At 43.3% G+C, this 19095-nt stretch overlaps 1 protein-coding gene and 1 long non-coding RNA gene across 10 annotated transcripts in view; one reads left to right on the forward strand and one right to left on the reverse strand.

The window, feature by feature from the left end:
* The window catches only part of LOC107994408 (uncharacterized), a 169073-nt gene that overhangs the window by 61706 nt on the left and 88272 nt on the right, over positions 1–19095 (forward strand). The window lies entirely within an intron of this gene.
* Positions 1–19095, reverse strand: part of LOC133666090 (uncharacterized) — a 39066-nt gene that overhangs the window by 18693 nt on the left and 1278 nt on the right. Inside the window, exon 1 of one of the 2 annotated variants that reach the window (XR_009829706.1) lies at positions 7464–8638. The exons of the other annotated variant lie outside the window; for it this stretch is intronic. This is a non-coding gene — a long non-coding RNA (uncharacterized LOC133666090). Of the gene's footprint in view, positions 1–7463; positions 8639–19095 lie in introns of those variants that run through there. 2 annotated transcript variants of the gene reach the window in all.

Raw genomic sequence — 19095 nt, forward strand, 5'->3', positions numbered from 1 at the left:
GAGGAGTTTTTTTTTCAACGAACACCATGAAAGCAGCGAGGCAATAAAGCCATTGACGATCTTTCTCGATTACTATGCACATTTTTGGAGGAATCATAGCGAAAGGGTTAAGGGAAATCTTCTCCAAAAGATCTCCTCCGAATATTAATCGATCAACTCTCCAACATATTAAGGATTCGATTCCACTTCTCCGCATTCGTATTATTTTTCCATTCTCTTCTAATTCTGAGGGTCAAGATTCTCCCTTCGAAGATTTCCTCGCTCCGAATTGGCGGCTAGGACGGGAAATTCGATTACACGTTAGTTGGAACGCTTTGACGAGCGATCCACGGGGGACTCCTATTAGTCGAAACGTCGAAATTCCATCGAAAACTTCTCGGCTTCTGCCGAACTTGTTGGACTTCTCTGGGCAACGCGAGGGAGAGCAAAGGAGGAGGGAGGTTTCGAGGAACGCTGAAGCGGGCGCACGAAACTCGGCACACACGGAGAAGAAGAGGGAACGTACTTGGAACGCGGTTGGAAACTGTTCCTGGGGGCGATGCCGCCGCGGGACAATGATACGTTAATGCAGTTGGCTCGGCGTGTAACGCGAAACTGTACAGGCGCTCACCGTTTCCTGGATTAATCTCGCGCTCCCGGCGAGCGCAAACGCGATCGCGAACCTGATCCGTCTCTCCACGCTGACGGCGCTCCAACAATTTGCAAATTTATGCGAACCGGCCAAATGCTCGCCACTGTTATATACATATATATATATATATATATCGGCTTTTTGCAATTCAAATGGTAATGGTGTGCTCGAATATCGGCTTCATAATTCCCGCACTGGGGGGAAAAGAGGAGAATAGGGGTTCTTTCTCGGCTGGACCACCGATTGATCGTTTAAATGTGCCATTTCACCGCGTGACTCGCTCGTTTGACGAGTATCGAGGATACGATCGCGGCGGTGAATATGCATGCCGATGAAACGGGAATTATCGTTGATACGTTGCTAAAAAAAGAAAAAAAATATCGTTTATCCAATGGGTGGATACGAATCGAGATTCATCTATATATCCAGGCCATTCGAAGATCTTTTTCCACATTTCTTTTTCGAGTGTAGATTTTTATTCGTCCAACGATTCTCTCTCCCTTTTTCTTTCCTTTTTTTGGTGGGTATTTTTTGTTTTCTCCCGCGTTATTCATTCTTTTGATCGCAGAACTCGTGAAGAAAGGGAATCCATGAAAAAAGAAGGAAACCGGTTGATTAATCTCTCGTTTATAGAGAAAAAATTCCAAACATTTACTTACAGGCTTTGTATATATACACTCCACGTATTCGAAGGAAATTTATTCAAGTTTTATGCTACAACAATCGATACGGAAAACGAGAACTAAAATGAAAATGTTTAATCTTAATCTAACGAAGCAACGTTTTCTTTTTTTTTTTTTGGATTCGCATCGAATCATCGAATCCAAATACCTATTCACTCGTTGGAAAGAAGCTAACCAAACTTTTATACTTTCCATTTTGAAAACTTCGAAGTATATTGCGACGATCGAGGATCCCCGGTTTGTCATTGATGGTCGATCGTTGGACAAGAACGATTGCAGGAATTCTCCCCTCTCCTCCCCTCCAGACCTCCGAAATACCTCCGGTCAACTCGATTCGCATCTCGCCGTCCAGTCAAACGCGAATTTTCTGCCCCGCTAGGCGTAAAACCTCGCAAAAAAGGCGATCCTCGCCGCGAATCTCGACCGTACACGAAACCTGTCCACTGTATTTTTGCGGCCCGCGGTTTCGCCGTAATAATCCCCCTGTTTCTTCTTCTCTTCGCGTTGCTTGCTTCCTCCGCGGCCCGCAGGATGCAGATAACTTTGCTCTCGCATTTTCGACACTGGAACGATACCGATCTCATTATTCGAAACGCTCTCTTTCCTTCCCCTCGCCTCGTCTTCCACGCGAAATTGCATCTCGAGGAAAAATGCGTGCTCTTTCCCTCTCTTTTCTTTCGATTAACGATTTACAATATCGTTAAAAAAGAGACGCGCCTGATTTTCGTTGGTTTTCTTTATTCTTTCGAAACGAAAAAGTATATGAATGGATTATGGAAAAATGAGGAAAGGAAAGAGAGTAAATTCTTGCTCTTTTTTTTCAAATTCGCATTTTTCACGTATCTCTTATCGACAATTAATTCGTGTTCAATCTTTTCGTAAGAAATTATTCGATTTATATTATGCGATATTTACTTTTTCAAGAGATCGGTTACAGAAGATTCGTTTCGAGTTGAAAGAGTATCGTATGCACGGTTTTAAGTCGAATCGATCTCGGATCGGAACGAGCAAAGTCTTGGAGAAGTCTTGCGATAATAATTTTATATTTAGTTTGCTCGAGAATATTCGAGATTCAGATTTGTTAATCCGCAAGTCTTAAGCGCAGGGATGGATCGAGGTTCATTCCTGAGCTCGAGCGATCTAGTACAATTTACAACGAACCCTTCCTCCTCCCGTACGATAATTAATCTAACGCCAAGGCAAAAATCGGCCCGTTGCATTAAGAGAAGCGATATTTTTCACTTGAGCACTCTGTTCTGTCAAGCGCGCGTACACACACATTTTCCTCTCTTCGTTAATCCATCGTACGTGTACGGTCGATTTTACCGGTGTATCGAATGCATTAATTAAATGCGCGGCTCGAACCCACTGCCCTTTGTGTCTCCTCGTTAATTATGACCGCCGCCAAACAAATCGCCGTCCGTCGTTTTATCCTTTCGCAGAGTGCCACTTCCTCGCCTCGCCTCGTATTCAAAGACAAAGATCGATCGGACGCGATTAAACAACCCTTTGCGAACCGACTCGTCAGCTTTTAACCGGTTCCGGACAAACGGAAACGTATCGCGCGTTAATATTTAATGGCCGCGTGGCAAATATGCCCGCGGTTGCGTAATTCGCGCGCAACAGTAGCGAGAGTAAATTCGAGTCGTGACGTCTCTCGCAAAGCCCATCAATGGCTATCAGGAATCTGGTTTCGTTCCAACGTCCCTCTGTGAACAGTTTTAGATATAACGAGGAATACTCTCACGGCTGTCGAAACGAGATCAGACGTAGAATTCATTTGGCAAATGCACATCCGCCGGCGCGCTTTGGTCAATTGCTTTGTAACTCCGTTAATTACCGGCGATGGTTATGACGAGGAGTCGCGTTCGATTCGAAAACTATGCAAATTCGGTTCGAAAGGTTCGAGAAAAATTGAACTTTACGACGAAGTTTAAAAATGTAAAGCTCTCTCGTATTATTGAAAATAAGTGAACTTGTCCATCTAAGATAATGGAGCATTTTGTATACGCCTTTCTTTTAAATCCATGGAAAGAAGCAATAGCGTGAAGGAAAGATTCGCTTTGGCGAGAGGCGTGTAGACCCCTCTCGGATCAGGGGTCGCCAACCACGGACTCGAATCCCGTTCTCTCATTTTTCCTCGATTCCCTGGCAATGAGGCCAAAGTCAAATGAAGGGCTTTGTTGAACGAAAGCCCAGCAGCTTTGATAAACGATAAACCTATAGTTTTCTTGTTTCGCTCGTTTCTCGGTAAGAGAGTTGGGCCGCAAATTAGGCACCAGCGGAGGCTTTGTTACGTACGTGGATAAGACCTTGGAAAGCGAATTAAGCGAATTAATGATCCGCTTGGCTCCATCCAATCCATCCAAGTAATTTTTCGTCCGAGTATAGCGACGAATAGTCGACCGACGTTAAGCGATCGGATACGATTGGAATCGATAGACGACAAAGTAAAAGGAGACGAACGTTCGCACACACATACACGCAACCACCAAGGATTTTCCTTTATACCAGAGTTTCTAGTTTCGCGTGGAATTCGCAATATAACGTAATTTAATGAAGCGAACACCGCCAACCAATTCGAAGGATTATTGTCCTTTTCCCGTTCCCTTCCTCCTCTCGCTCCTCCAATCTTTTTCAAGCTTGGATTTACCAGCCGATCGAGATCGTCCCCTCTCATTGGCAGTTCCATTCGATAAAATATATCGGCCGGTCATTCGTTACGGCGATCAAAGATTTCTTCCTACCTTTATAGCTTCCCGTTTTAACGGAAGAAGAAGCTACTTTTTACTGGTACACAGGGAGTTTATTAATCGACCAAGTTTTTAATACTCTTCTCAAATTATCGATGTGATTCGCGACGATAATTCCCTGCCCCCTCCATTCCATCGATCTCGATCGATACCCATTATCAATATCAATAATTCGATTGTTCCACGGTTGTTCACGCAACGTTGGAACGAAACTGGCGCACTCGAATTAATACGAGAGGGATCTTCCTTCTCGAGACGATTAATTTTCGTGCGCGGGGACGTGTATCTCCCGGGAAGGAGAACGAGTGATTAAAATTAACGATGAATAGGGGGTAAATAACGGGGAGGAGGTAATGGAGGGGGTTGAATTTCGGAGTTTCGAGTTTGGACAAATGATCCACTAAGGAGATGGATCCCTCGTTCGGTCTATATTCCATCTAATCCAACTCCGCTCCGCGTGGCCACCATTACTCAGCCCCCGCTCCCCCAGGATAAACGTCGTTCTTCGAGATTACCTGCCGCGAAGCGGGGCATCTATTCTGTTCAACCGCGGAGGGATCGTTCTACGAGCGGCGTAATAATACGCTAAACAACGAGATTTTGCATTGATTTTGATCCGATTCATCCGACGCGGACAGATAGAGGCATTGAGATGCCTCGAATCGCGAAAGATGATTACGTCCATTGGTCGATTTCTCTCGACGGTGTTGGTAAGTCCAAGCAAGTCTATCCACGGAGAATATTATTTTAGGGATAACATTCGTCGATGTTCGATGTAATTAGATTATTTTCGATATCTATTTGTGATAATATCAGATGGATCGGTTTTAAAAGCGATCATCAGGGATTAATGGATTCGATTTTTCGAAAAAGAGTCGGGAAAAAGCCTGGTGGTCGAGTTCGCATTTCCATAATTGCGTTCCAAATGAATTCTATTCGTTACTGGGAGGGGGGAAAGTTTCGAGAACACGAGTTTCAGGGGTTCGAACTCGTGTAGCGTATCCAGTTTCAACCCTATCCCAAATTTCTCCGCTGCTTTTATCCAAAGTACGCGAATACGCGCGGATTAATTTATCACTCCGTTCGCGTGTAATATTTTCTCCGAACTTCCATTTTCGGCGGGGGAAAAATTTATCGTCTCGCGTTATCTTGGTCAGTCTGTGGAAATGAAAAAATTGTCAAATTCTTTCTTTTTCTTCTTCCTCTTCTATTTAATCCACGGATTTTGCATTTTTCCAATTCGAATTTCGCGTTTTCCACGAAAGGAAAGGGAAGATCTTGGGCTTTGATTTCCGATACGCGGACAACGAACGATGGATACGGTTTTAAACGGCGGTTGGACTAATATTGGGAGCATCGATCGAGCACCGGCCGCGAGGGAAAATCTTTTTTCGCGCCTCGCCTCGAAAATCGTAATAACCACGGCTCGCCGTGTATTTGCATCCGATGATTAACGGGGAAAACAGAAATTAAAACGGGTGGATGGACGAATATACACGCGCTCATCGGGATAAAAACAGACGACTCGATGATTGAAAACGATGTCGAATGTTTACCGAATCAAGGAACGCGCGAGAATCTCGCTCGTTTCGATAATCGAGTTAAACATTTACTTACTCTTTGGCGGAAGAATGGATCGTTTTTTTTTTAAACGCGCGTCGAGATAAAAGAATTCCGCTTTGATTTATGGAACGAAGGAAAGAAAGAAAGAGAGAGAGAGAAAAAAAAGAAAATGACGCGTAAATCCAGATACTCGTCTTTTTTCCCCTTTTTCCATCCGTTCGAGCCGCGGTAATTTTTCCAAAAAAAGAAAAAAGGAAAAAGAAAAAGAAGGAAAAACCACGGTCAACCGTGGCCGGTCCAATTGGGGAGGATCAATCGTCGAAGCCGTGTCGTCTTTGTGCCGACAAAGCGTTTTCTCGTTTAATAGAGTTGCTCGTGCTATCTATCACACGCCAAACGCAAGCGGTGCCTCGTCCAACGCTTGAAAAAAGAGAAAGGAAAAAGTGGGTGGAAAAATGAAATGAACGGAAGAGGAGAGAAAGAGAAGGAGAAGGGGGGAGAAAAAAAGAAAAGGGAAAGGACGAGGCGAGAACAATGAGAGAAGTTCTTTCGTGATGACAAGAAGATAGATCCATAATGGACGGAATCGAGTGTTCCGTGGCTAGATGGGATCGCGTGGCTTGGATTCCACGGTTGAAAAAGGTAAAAGTGTGGAATCGAACGGTTTTCAATCCGCGTGCCGATACAGCCCGGGCTCTGTTTCCCGGGCCACCAATTTCCCTGCCTTCCCTACCCCACGGGACTCGTGAAAACAGAGCGAAAACGAGGTTTCTCTGTCGCGATAGAAACACAATCATGGTTTGTTTTGTCGGCCGAGACCCCTCCCTCGTGAAAATGGAAGGGAATTTTTTCCTTCGTTTCGACTCTCGCCTCGTCATCGATCTCTCGTCAAATTTGCCAATATTCCGTTCCAAATCGTATTTCGTACCCTCGATTTCTCGCGTGTTTAAAATCTGCTTTTTCTTTTTTCCTTTTTTTTTTTAAGTAACAATTATCCCCACTCGTTCGAGCTTATTCAAAGTTTCGTTATTCAAAGTTTAGTTATTTCCACATCTTTTCCTCGATTGATGTGCATGATAAAATTGCGATTCGTTGCGCAGTATAAATATTCCTGGAAATACTCCAGAAACAACTTGATTGGGCAACGATCGTTACACAATTCTGGACGAAAATTGTAACTGTAACTGAGACGATAGACGATCCCGCGGGTTAATTGCGTTCGTTAATGAGCGAGATATCAGAGATTATTCGATAGAGCACGTTAGAGCTCGAATCTCCCTTATTCCTTACGCCCAAGATCGAATGGATCGTTAATGCGCGATCCTCGAAATCCCAGGTAATCCCATGAATTGCCAATCGTCGAATTTCGTAATCCCGACACGCATTTCGGGTAGAAGAGTAAAGGAACGTGATCTCCACCACTATTCGTTCGCGTTGTTTCGTTCTGTCGCCAGAGCGAACGAGAATTTAAAGTTTCGCGACGGAGAGGAGAAAGATTTATCGCCCTGCCTCGTATTTTCCCCATTTTTCCATCGAAGGGGAGCCAAGTTTCGCAAAACTCCTCGTCAAAGAACGATTAAAATTTCTTCGCCGTGTCAAGATTGGTCCAGGTACGCTCGAAGTTTTTTCCAAGATATATAGGAAAACGAAAGAGAGACGCGTGTTTAACGTCCCGATAACCCGTTCGAGAAGCCTTTAGAAGCCTTTCTTTCTCGAGAATTGTTCTCCTTGCTTTCTAATCTGTCGTGATCAGAAGATAGAAGAATTTTGAGAGAGGTAACGCGAAACTTGGATGATTGGATGGACAGGAGATATTATTTCTCAGTCGCTTACCGTGGAACGGGGGGGATTCGATATTCTAGTAGTAGAGATCGTTCGAAAGGGGAACTGCCGTCGCCGTCCCATCCAACTTTTAATTCGCACGCCACTCTGATCGACGTTTCCCGATTATACCGAGGCCAATCTTCGGAGTTCGAACAACCGTCTCAACCACGAAGTCGCGAAACCCATCCGAAATTACTTTGATCTACTTGGTCTTCCGCCCGCGGACGAGCAGTTGAGTTACATTAGCTGGTAAAACGAGGAAGGGGAATTCTAATTGGTTCAAGGAAAATTAGCAATCGTTAGTAGGTAATTGTGCTGGCGGGATTGCGAATTACCTTGTAATATTCCTATATCCTATATTATTATCGTCCCTGGATGCGCAAACTTCTGCTTCCTTTTGTGTTTTCTACCATCTTTTCCCGACACGCTCGGCTTCCTTCGTAATTTCTTTTAAACGATAGCTCGTTACCGCCGCACTTTTGCAGATCGTGAATTTTCATCTTTCATCAACGTTTGTTTCTTCTTGCATTGTGCGAAATTTTTCTACGCAAAGAAAGGAAAAAAATGAGTTCCCTTTTCTCGATTACCTTGTTACGTAGGGTACGATTTTAACGACAAAAGCCCCAAGTTGGAAAAATGGCCAAGTTTCGTGCACCGCGTTTATTTGCCTCTCTTTAAACCTTCTTCGTTTTATATTCTCTTCTTCTTTCTCGGATTCGAAGTTATCTCGATTCTTCGCTATTTATATTCTCGCAACTTTGGAAACGCGAGCTTTTATCGCCTTTTATCCCCGATCGATCCCACAATTTTCCTCCAATCCTAATGGAGCACCAGCGCGGTCACGTTTCTTCCACGTTCTTCCACCGGGCTCTGATAAATCCCGATATCGTCCTCCCCCCACACGATTTCCTGCCCGAGTCGGGCCGCGAGCGTGTTTCCTCGCCGGATTTTTGGCTGGAAATTCGAGCGGCGGCCGGAAAAACAAGAAAGCGGGAAGCAAACCCGGGGAAATTGGATCGTGAAAGGGGTTGTTGTACCCCGGATTTACCGAGTGCGAACGCAGGATGCGGCGATACGCCGAGATTCTCGATTATTTATCGCTTAAAACCTCGGAAAATTGCACCCGCTTTTAAAATTATTCCTAACCTGTTTCTCCGTTCTCCTCCAACGGTCGAAACAACGTCGCCTCGAATGCTTGGATTTCGTTTTATCGTGGAGAATGAAATAGACTCGTTCTTTTCGAACCTTTTCGAAATTTCGAATATTATTTAATGGCCGGAGGGGAAGGAGGAGCTGTAGAAATTTAAACGGGGAATGCATTATGTAAAACGTAAGGTTGATGCGGCGTGATCACGATGTTAAAAGGAGGAAGAAACGAACGTGTGTGGAAGAATAGCGTCGACGGGGGAAACGCGAGGGTACAATAAGAATTGCGAGATCGCGGATTCTCGCAGGAAAGCTCGTATTTCGCCGGGAGCTTTCGCACGTTCCGGGGAGGAGAAGAGGGGAAGAGAAAAAAAACAAGTGTGACGGCGATACGGATGAAAAACAAGGCGGCGGGGCCGGGAGGGGGTGGGCGGATCGACTCGTATTTTCGATATATTCGCGCGGTGAAAAATTGAATAGGATCCGATGTCGTCGAATTCGTGTTTCAATTTTCCATAAAATCGGGGAAAAGCCGAATACGGGGAAGCTTCGTTTCAAAAAATACACGGGGCTCTATTTCCTCTGCCGTTACGCGATATTTTTCCAAAACTTTGTGCGTGATCCACGTTCCCCGGGCAAAACGCGGAAAAATTACAGATACACGCGAAAGCCAGCCGCGTTTCTTTTCGAGAGTTTGTAAACTTTGCGTTACAGATCGGGATGGAATCTCGTATCCTGTTTCGCCAATCGGTGAGATCGTTGCGATATTCGTCCACGAATAAATTTATCCTCCGACTTGTTGAAATTAGGGAAGGAATTGAACTTGTATAACTGTTTCGGTGGAAGCTTCCTTCTTTAAACGTTTTTTTTATTTATTTATTTATTTCAATAGAATTTTTGCCTCTGAAGGTATTATCAAAGAAAAGAATAATTTTCAAAGAATAAATTCAAACAATTTTATTATCTTTGTTCTTGTTGGAATTCCTTTTCAAGGAAAGATTTAAGCCTCTTCGTAATCTGCGTTAAATATCATGACAAATCGAGGAGAAGTGACTTTCTCTCTTATCCTTCGAATCGGAAAGATTATTCAAGTTTATTTTTAAGATTCTGTTTCATCGTCTAGATCTAAACGATGATTTTGCACCAATCTGTGTATATATTTAGAAAATATCGCTCGTCGCTGCGCGTCTTTCTCTTCATCCGTCCATTTTTCCAACCATCAACCTTTTCCACCCTAGCCATCCGCCGCGTTTTAAATGGCTAATTGATTACTCAGTTGCGACTAATCGGTGCACAAAGGTCGTCGAGCGCTTTATCGATCCCGTTAAAAGTAAAAGCCACTTCCCCGCGAACCGAACGTAATTACTCCTCGAGGCTACCGCTCAAAACTTGTGCCCGAGTGCCAACTTTCGCGTGCAATTAAAGCGCTTGGACTACTTCGAATTTTACAAGATGCCCCTTGTATTCCTTCCACCTCTCCTCGTTCAAGTGCCAACTTCCCCCTTCTCCCTGCTGCAACAACTCCATTCTCTCTCTTTTCCTTTCTTTTACTTTTTTCCACCGAATCTTTTCACCGATTCGTACCGATTATTTCCAAACCTCTCCGTTTTCAAATATTTTTAAAAGGGAAAAACAACACTCTCTCTCTCTCTCTCTCTCCACACAAATTAAACGACAAAAACTTACTCACGAGTGTCGTTCTTAACTTTTCACAATGAATTCACGCATTCGAGAAGTTACTCCCGGACGAAACCTCCTCGTTCAAGTTACGAATTACGAATCGTCCGGGAGCGAGGAGGATAACAATCTCGCTCGCAAATGTCGGAAACGTTTAAGAAGAACGATTAACCGTATCTAACGGGGGATGGACGGATAGAGAGGCTGGTTATCGTTATCGCCGGCCGTACACCGGCTGTACACCGTGCTTTACGGAGGAACGATAACGCGTCGAGGCGAAGGTGACGCGAAGACCATAACTCTCGCTCTGTTGCTTCCCTCCCGACCGTAAAACCTCCTATCGATCATTGAAAACGGACGATCAACCCAGCCTCCAATCATCCTATTTTTCATCGCTTATCGGCCTATGCAACGATATTTTTTACCTTTCGCACGTTCTCCTCTTTCGAATTATCCTTATCGGGTAAGTGGAGAGAACTTTAAGATAAGGCAGGATGAAGAAGGAGAGAAATATTTTTCCCCGTCACTTTCCATCGTGGTTGCAATTTGAATAGTCGTTGGCTAATTAATAGTTTCGCAAACTGTTTCGTCGTTAACGAGGTTTTCCACGGTGCGCAACACGTGGCGCATGGCAACCGCGATCTCATCATTTCCTCCTCCTCCTCCTCCTCTTTCCACCTTCTACATCCGAAGCAGCTATTAACCGAAATTTGTGGCGCTGCCGTAACCATCACGACTTGGATATTGTAATAGTTGTATCGGCAATTGGTATCTGGGTGAGGGGAAGGGAGACGGAAACGCGGCTGTGGTAGCTTGTAACTTTCCTCGAGAAATAGCTCGTAGCTCGTATTGGAATTATGCCGCGAACAAATACTCGTCGCGTTGATTTCTCGCGCTTCTGCAATTCGATTCTGGTGTATCCGTGCAAATTTTAAACCCGGGATTGGACCGGGATTGCAAACTTTGATCTCGTCGGTGTAAATATGTTTGAAGGTATCCAGCCGGATGTATAATTATTATATCTTTTATTTTTCGAATGTATACGCTTTCTGTTCTCAAGAGAAGATTGTTTTCGTCGCAAGATTCAAATACGATATCTTTCCAATTGTTTTAAAATGTATAATTTAAAATGTATACATATAATCGTACGATTCAATATTAATGGAATTGTTATATTATTCATCTCAACTTCTCGTTCCTTTTTCTCGTTTTTCCAGTTACCGACGAGGCTCTATTGTTTCTTTCCTTTTATCATTACGATTCGTGGATAATGGTTGAAGTTACTTCGATAAGTCACCTCGATAATTTATCGTTCGAAACGTATAATAATAATCGCAAATAGGCCGCGATTGCGGTGAAAATTTTCAATTGTTTTAACTTTATTTTGAATCGGTTTACTCTTCCAACTTCACCTGTCCCGTAATCGAGTGCGTGCCTGTTCCTTCGCCGGTCTCCCTCGAACGCCTTCTCCCCTCACTTCTCTCCCTATCGCCTCCGCTCTCGCACACACCCGCAATCGACGATAACCGCGAGTTGTTGCCCCGACTATTGCCCCGATAAAGGTCTTACGGGAGCGCTTCCACCTACGCGGTGTCGTTCCTCGCGACTGTCTCCGCGCACGGAGGAGGATATCGATGCTCGCCGATCCAGGACCCCGTAATGGGTATTTATATCTCGTCGACGACGAAGCGTTTTCACTCTGGCGCGTATCAAGAGTATCCTCTCGGAGGATAAGGAAGATGGGTGAAAAATATTCTGTTACTCGATCGTCTCGACGTTTGCTATTTATCATTAGCGAGATATTTCAAGCTTTTTATCGTGCTAGTGTTAAAATTATGAAACGTGGACAGGGTTATAAATATTTGCTTCCACTTTGCGTAGATTCGTGGCTATTTATTCGTAAGTTATTCCTAAGTTTGTAGAGATAAATTATCGATACGTTGACGCGTTGGTGAAATCTCTAATATCGCGGACGTTTGTAACAAATTACGAACATTGGTCGAGAGATGTGTATACGCGTGGAATATTCTATTCTAATCGAGGATACTTTGACTTGATATAACGGTGGATAAATCGTGAAATCTTGTTTCTCTTCTCCAATCGTTACGATCCATTTGTCGCGATATAAAACAAAATTTTTGAGAGTTGTATCGAGAAGAATTCTTTGGGTAGATTTTTTGTATAAATTGCGCATTTTTTCAATTTTTAAACACAATTCTCAGGAATAAATAAATCGAATATCGCGTTTCTTCTCGAGATAAACGATTCGATAGTTTCTCTTCAAATTGTACGATCCATTCGTTGCAACAATTTTTGGAAGTTGTATCGAGAAGAATTCTTTGGATAGATTTTTTGTATAAATTGCGCATTTTCTCAACTTTTAAACGCGACGATTCTCAGGAATAAATAAATCGAATATCGCGTTTCTTCTCGAGATTCGATATTTTACTCGTGAATTGAAATCTTGTTTCTTTTCAAATTGTATGATCCATTCGTTGCAATAATTTTTGGGTAGATTTTTTGTATAAATTTTTTCGACTTTAACCGCGACAATTCTTAGGAATAAACAAATCGAATATCGCGTTTCTTCTCGAGAAAGAATTTAATGGCCGCGTGGATCGCGCGTGTTCGGCGCAATTTCATCAGCTATATATCTCGCTCTCTGATTATATTGGGAAAACGGAGCAATTAAAGCGATTTAGAGCGATTTCAATTGCACGCGTTGTCCCGGGATAACGCGTTTCTCTCTCGAGGATAAATTGGACCGACGGATGCACCGATTAAACGCGAAAGAAAGGAAAAAAGAGAAAAAAAAATTACGATCGTCTCCATCCCATGAGAAAAATCCGCTCTCGCGTTTCTCTCTCTCTTTCTCTCTCTCCGCTCCTCGTTTCTCGACACGGTTTGCCAAGAATTCCAAGGTTCCTCTCCCCGACGTGTATTTCAGTCGTCCACGTGGCCACTTCGCCGATGGCGGATGATCGTCGAAAATTTTCTCTACTCGTATTCGACGCGTCGTGACACGTTTCGAGCGTTTAATTTTTCCTACCATCGAGAACTATCGCCGGTTGGAAAAATAATTTTCCAACGAAACCGACGGCGCGAGAATTTCCAACGGTTTTTTGATAGCTCTCTCTCCGCGGTATGTAACCGAAATCCGGGAAATTTCGTTGTCGTTTCGAGAATTCGCGTTGAACGTTATTTTCATTTTCCTCCTGCTCCTGCGATTCGTGCTTTCGGAGAAAAAAGAGAGGGGAGATGGAAGAAGGAAAATGCGCGTGGAGAATGAAAGAGATGGTGGATAGTGGAACAGGTAGTAGCGGAATATTCTACCTAATATTTTTCGCCACGCCGCCGTCCAAACATCTTCTAACGCGAAAACAAATGTCCTCGTTGCTCGCGAAACGGAACGAGTGGACGATGAAGAGAGAAAGAGAGAGAGAGAGAGAAAGAGGAGAAAAAAATAAAGAAATTTGAAGATAGGGGAGATCCGCGATGTCGTCGCGGATCTTGTTCCTTTTTCTGGGTTTTCGTCTTCTCTCGCTGTTCCGCAGAATCTTCGCTCGCGACACATCTTTCCTCCTCTTGAAATATTATGCATGAAGCCCACGGAGCTGGACTCGAAGGATTTAAATTACCCGAGGCACCGGCGTGCATACTCGCTCCCACGATATCCGTGGAAATTGCTTTTATTATACGAACACCAGTTTTCATCTAGCTAGCCGGGTTTCTCTGAGAATTTCTCTGAGAAATCTCTTTCGCCTCGTCCAAACTCGCGTCTACACACCCTTCTGCAAGTTTTGACCCGTCCACATTTCGAAATCGAACTTACGGACGATCGAAATTGAATGAGATGGTGTAATGGTGTATAAGCGAAATTATATTTTCGAATTGATATTCGACAAAGAATTTCCTCTCTCTATATTTTTATACTCTTTGGCTAATATCGCGACAAAATTTCATTTTATCAATTGTGCCGCTATGATTTTCCTTTAAAATTAAAAAAAATAAATTTATAGATCGACAGCCATTTTTTCCGTATTTTCTATTTTTTTCTATTTGAACCTCGAACTTTTTCTTTTTTTTTTTGTCTCTTAATACGTGTTCTTCGACGGCTGAATCTTTATAAATAATTCTTAGTTTCTTTTTTTTTTCTTCTTCTTCTTTTTTATGGGACAAGATCATCTCGATTTTATTTCGAGACGAAGCGGCACAACGCGGAAGAGGGCATCGATCATGTTTTGCGAGCGATTAGAGAAGAGGGAGGGTTATAAATAAATGGGCGCCGCTCGTCGAAATTGAAAACACGGCCAACCGACCGACGACACCTGTCGCAGTGATTAAGCGATGTCGCGAGAATAAATTTATCGCGGGGATATTATGAATTTTTAAAATGCATCTCTGCTCACAGACTTCTTCCCCGTTAAACACGTTTTCCAGATGCGCTACAAATTCAATTTGTTTCATCGTTTGTTGCCTCGAAGTGCGAATCTTCGAAACGATTCGCGCTTCCAATTATATATACATATATATTTCCATCATCGAAAATTCAATGCTTTCCCTCCATCGAAAGGATTATGCTTTGGAGAGTATCCTTCGTTTATCCACCATGGACATCCCATTGATCTCGATTTGAACAGAAGCTTAGCACGGCATTCCCTTTGTTGTATAGTCTCTATTGTATTGTAGAACACAGAAATCAAGACAATCGTGGAACGCGTTTAGCAAATGAATATTCCATTTCCGTTCTGTTCCGGAGGAATTACTTTGCGACCCTTTTTAATCAACTTATCATCCTCGCGTGTATAAATCGTTTCTTTCGTAAAAGAAAACTTTTTCCGTCGAAAAGTTATTTTCCCCGTTAAAAGAAACCGGCGGATAATGGATATTCTCCATTTATAATCTATTTGATCTCGATATTCAGCGGAAGACATCCACCTCTTCCTGCGCTTCTACCGTGGAAATAGCAGTGGACGAGATCAGATTCAGCGAATTACCTTTTTTTTAATTGCAAGATATTTATATCTCGCTTTAAAATCTTTCCGTAATTCTCCCGCTCGAAAATCGAAAATTGAAATTTCCCTCAAATCGTAAATGGAAAAAATTCTATTTTCCCCTCTGGAGAAAAGGATTATATGCCTTTATCCTACGCGAGCGTATTCCGTTCGATTTAACAGGACGGCACCGCATTCCACCGCGTGTAATTCTACTCGTGCCGCAGAGATCAAACGTAGAACTCCTCTAAACGAGTATCCATTTTAACGAATTACTTTTTTCTTAATTACCGAGGGAAATACTTTAACCCTTCTGTAATTCAAAAATTCAAATTCTTTTCCCTCGTTCAAACCGCTTTCATCTCGATTTTTGCTACTCCGAGAGATAATGTAGCTCTCGCGTACAGTTCAGATCATCGGCGTTATTTATATTTATATTTCCCATCTTGAATCTCATCGTGGAAAATTTCGAGTTTCGCATCCCGTCGTTCGAGAGAAAAATCGATCTCGCCGACTAAACGCCGATTTACGCCCATCTCACCGCGATACACGGCCGGCGTGTACGCGCGTGATCTACATCTCCCTCCTCCCCTCCCCCTCCGTTAGAGCTGGAATCCTAGAGTTGCTAGCGGTCGTGCAAAAGCCGTCTTCTTCCCTCCGTGGCCACGGGGCGATATTCATGGGGGCATTAAATGGAAATGATGACTTTACGCGCGAGAGCCACACAGGTTCGCGGAACCGGAGCTACGATATGTCGTTTTACTTATAACCAGCCACCATTTTATAAATATTTAACGAGCTCCCGTGCTTTGCCATACCTTCTCTTTACTTTCCACCGTGCGCGAGCAAGTTTTTTATTTTTATTTATTCATTTTCTTTTTTTTTTTTTTTTTTTATTTATTTTTACCTTCTTTTCGCGATGAAAAATGTCGAGAAATTATTCTCGAAAGGATAAAACGTTGCTTGTTGTCGTCGCAGGAGTTTGTTTGCTCGCACACTTTGATTAACAGTCGCGTTGAAGTTGAAGAATTAATGGATGTATTGAGCGTGGAAAAAAATGTATAAATAGTTTTATATTCAGGAGGAGAGGAAAATACGAATATTGAAAATTGGTCGAAAGAAATTCAATGACTTTGGTCGCTGAAATTTTGAATCGACGTATACGTAAACCGTTAGATTCTCGAGATTCCATTATTTCATAGAAGAACGGCCGATGCTTCGGGATTCCTCCTCGTTGTTGCGTCGATGGTAACGGTCGATATTACTATCGATATTCCTCGAAGTCAAAGCTCGATTCGATCGCGACACGACGTCGTGTATGCCTACGTTTCGCTTCGCTACCAATCGACAATGAACGACGAATCTATTCGACTCGGTTCCTATTTTCGAAAAGATTCCTCGAATATTGAAAATCCAAGATGGGAAGGGAATATCCTGATGAAAGATCGTGGAAAATTTACCGTTGGCGCGGGCGTATCGGAGTTATCAAGCTTGGACTCCCCCGGGAATTCCGGTGAAAATCTGTGAAAGGGATGCAACCAACGTATGAAGAAGGATTATATCGTCGAGCAGTCTGATATTCCTTTATATACGCGTATAAGCGCGATGCCATTCGATATTAGATACGAGAGAGACTTGATAGAACGGGTCTGTAAAACTGTAAAAACCCCAACAAATTTTCCGATCGACCGAATTCGATCAACTTCTTCTTTCGTTCTCGGATTTTAATATATCGATACACGGCGTTGATAAGTCAAATAAGTTAAAAAAAAAAATTATCGTTGCGCATCTAGTATCGCATCTAGCCTCGATGGATATGCGACATGCGAGACGGTGTTTCGTGTGAATGGGCCGCGCACGAAATTACCTAATATACATTATATTATCATCTGGTTATCGATTCACGTGTAACTCGGTCACAGATACAGCCCAGTTGATATCCAATATCACGAGTGTGCCAGGGAACCGGGGAAACGTTTTCTCGGCGATCTTCCCCCTCCACCGTTTCCTCGTATGCAAATCACGACTCGATCCACGACTCGATAATAATCCCCGATCCGTATTGTGCAGTTCAACGGGGAAAAATTCCGTATCGAGTATCGAACGGGGAATAACGGATCTCCTAGTTTTCGAGAGATGCAAATTCGGGGTACGACGCGATTTACACGCATACGTAGAGATCGCACACGCAAATGGCAAATTACCGTAACGTAACGCGTTATTAATGCACGGAATATCCGCGATATTATCCGACTTTTCGAGTATCGAGTATCCCATTAGTTCTCGTTTCCTCTTCCTTATTCGCACGCCCTCCTCCACCATTTTTGCCTCGTAAATCCTCATCAACCTGGCCAGACACGGTAAAAGGAATTTCGCGCTCTCTCTCTTTCTCTATATACATTTATATATATATATAAATCACCAATTCCGTCCGATTACGCATCTGACGACCGTCAGAGCGCGGCGAATATTCGTTTCGCTGATATTTCTCTGATATTTTATCCGGTTTGGAGGAACCGTTTCACAAAACGATGTACATTTGTCGCGAAATCTTCAAATCGATCGATAAATCGATTAATTTTATGTCAAATTCCTTATAAGTGTGAAATATTTGCAACATTTGGTGAGACGGGAAAGAAGTGTATTACGATTTTACAGCTTCGACTGATTTCAAAATAAAAATTCGGCGGAAAATATATATTTTTTCTCGCGTTCGATTTGTTTCAATACTATTTCTCGCTATAATGGAATACTCGAGAGTATCAGGAAATTTAATCCTCTAATTCTCACCAACAAGTGCAAAATATTCTCTACATCTGATTAACGAGATTGAACGGTGTTCGTAATCGAATAATAAATTGTATTAGAATTTAATTTAAGAAAGTAGCAAGTTTATCTTACAAAAGCATCATCAAACGTTAACTTCCATTTCGTTGGAGAACAAAGTGGGCGTGTTCGCAAACACGTTCGTGAAAACCCTTCAGGCCATCGACCTATGTTCCCCCTCGAATCGACAAGAGGAAACACCTTTCGATATCAACATACCCGCCCCTCGATGGGAAAACAGGTAGTTCGACCTCGTGGCTCGAGTCTCGAGCACATCAGTCGTAAATCCTTTGCCGAGAGACAAGTCGCCGAGTGTTGTCGGCGAACCTGTGCCGGGGAGAGAGAGAGAGAGAGGGAGGGAGTCGATAAATCATCCCGCGGTTTCGGATCAATTGCAAGGGGCAACAAGGTCGGTAAATAACGAATCACGCGGGCTTTCAATTTGCTGGCACGTGAAGGCAGGATCGATTGGGAAATTCGGGATCGAAAATAATCGATCGCCTCGTTAAGATGACGGGGATACGAACGAAAGAACTCGAGGAATTCGAGGAATTCGAATCGAGCGCGATCTATTTTTATCTTAAAAGAAAAAAAAGAAAAAGAAAAAAGAAATCTCTGCAACGACCGGTATCCCGGTATTCTTTAGATACGCGCTGCACCTCGACTCGAGACTAGGTAAAACACGGGAAGAGGAATCGAGATACGTAGAGAATAGAAGAAGGGTAGCGGGCCGTTTCATCCATTAGACAAACAAAGAATCAAAGAGGGTGGGGGAGGAGAAGGGGGAAGAGGAAAAAGAGCGGAAAAGACAAAGGAAGGGGACGAGGGAGGGAGAGGAAAGGATGAAGGGTCGACCCTGAGGAGAACGAGGCTGGCAAGGCCAGAGTGCGGAGAGAGTGGTGGGGAGAGGGTAACGGAGGAAAGGTCGTCAGCCCCGTGAAAAAGGGGTGGAGGCCTGCGAGCAGCTTAAAAGCTCGGTCACAATAGGTTGCCTGCAA

Source organism: Apis cerana, linkage group LG5 (genome assembly GCF_029169275.1).
Source record: "Apis cerana isolate GH-2021 linkage group LG5, AcerK_1.0, whole genome shotgun sequence".
Classification (NCBI taxonomy): Eukaryota; Metazoa; Arthropoda; class Insecta; order Hymenoptera; family Apidae; genus Apis; species Apis cerana.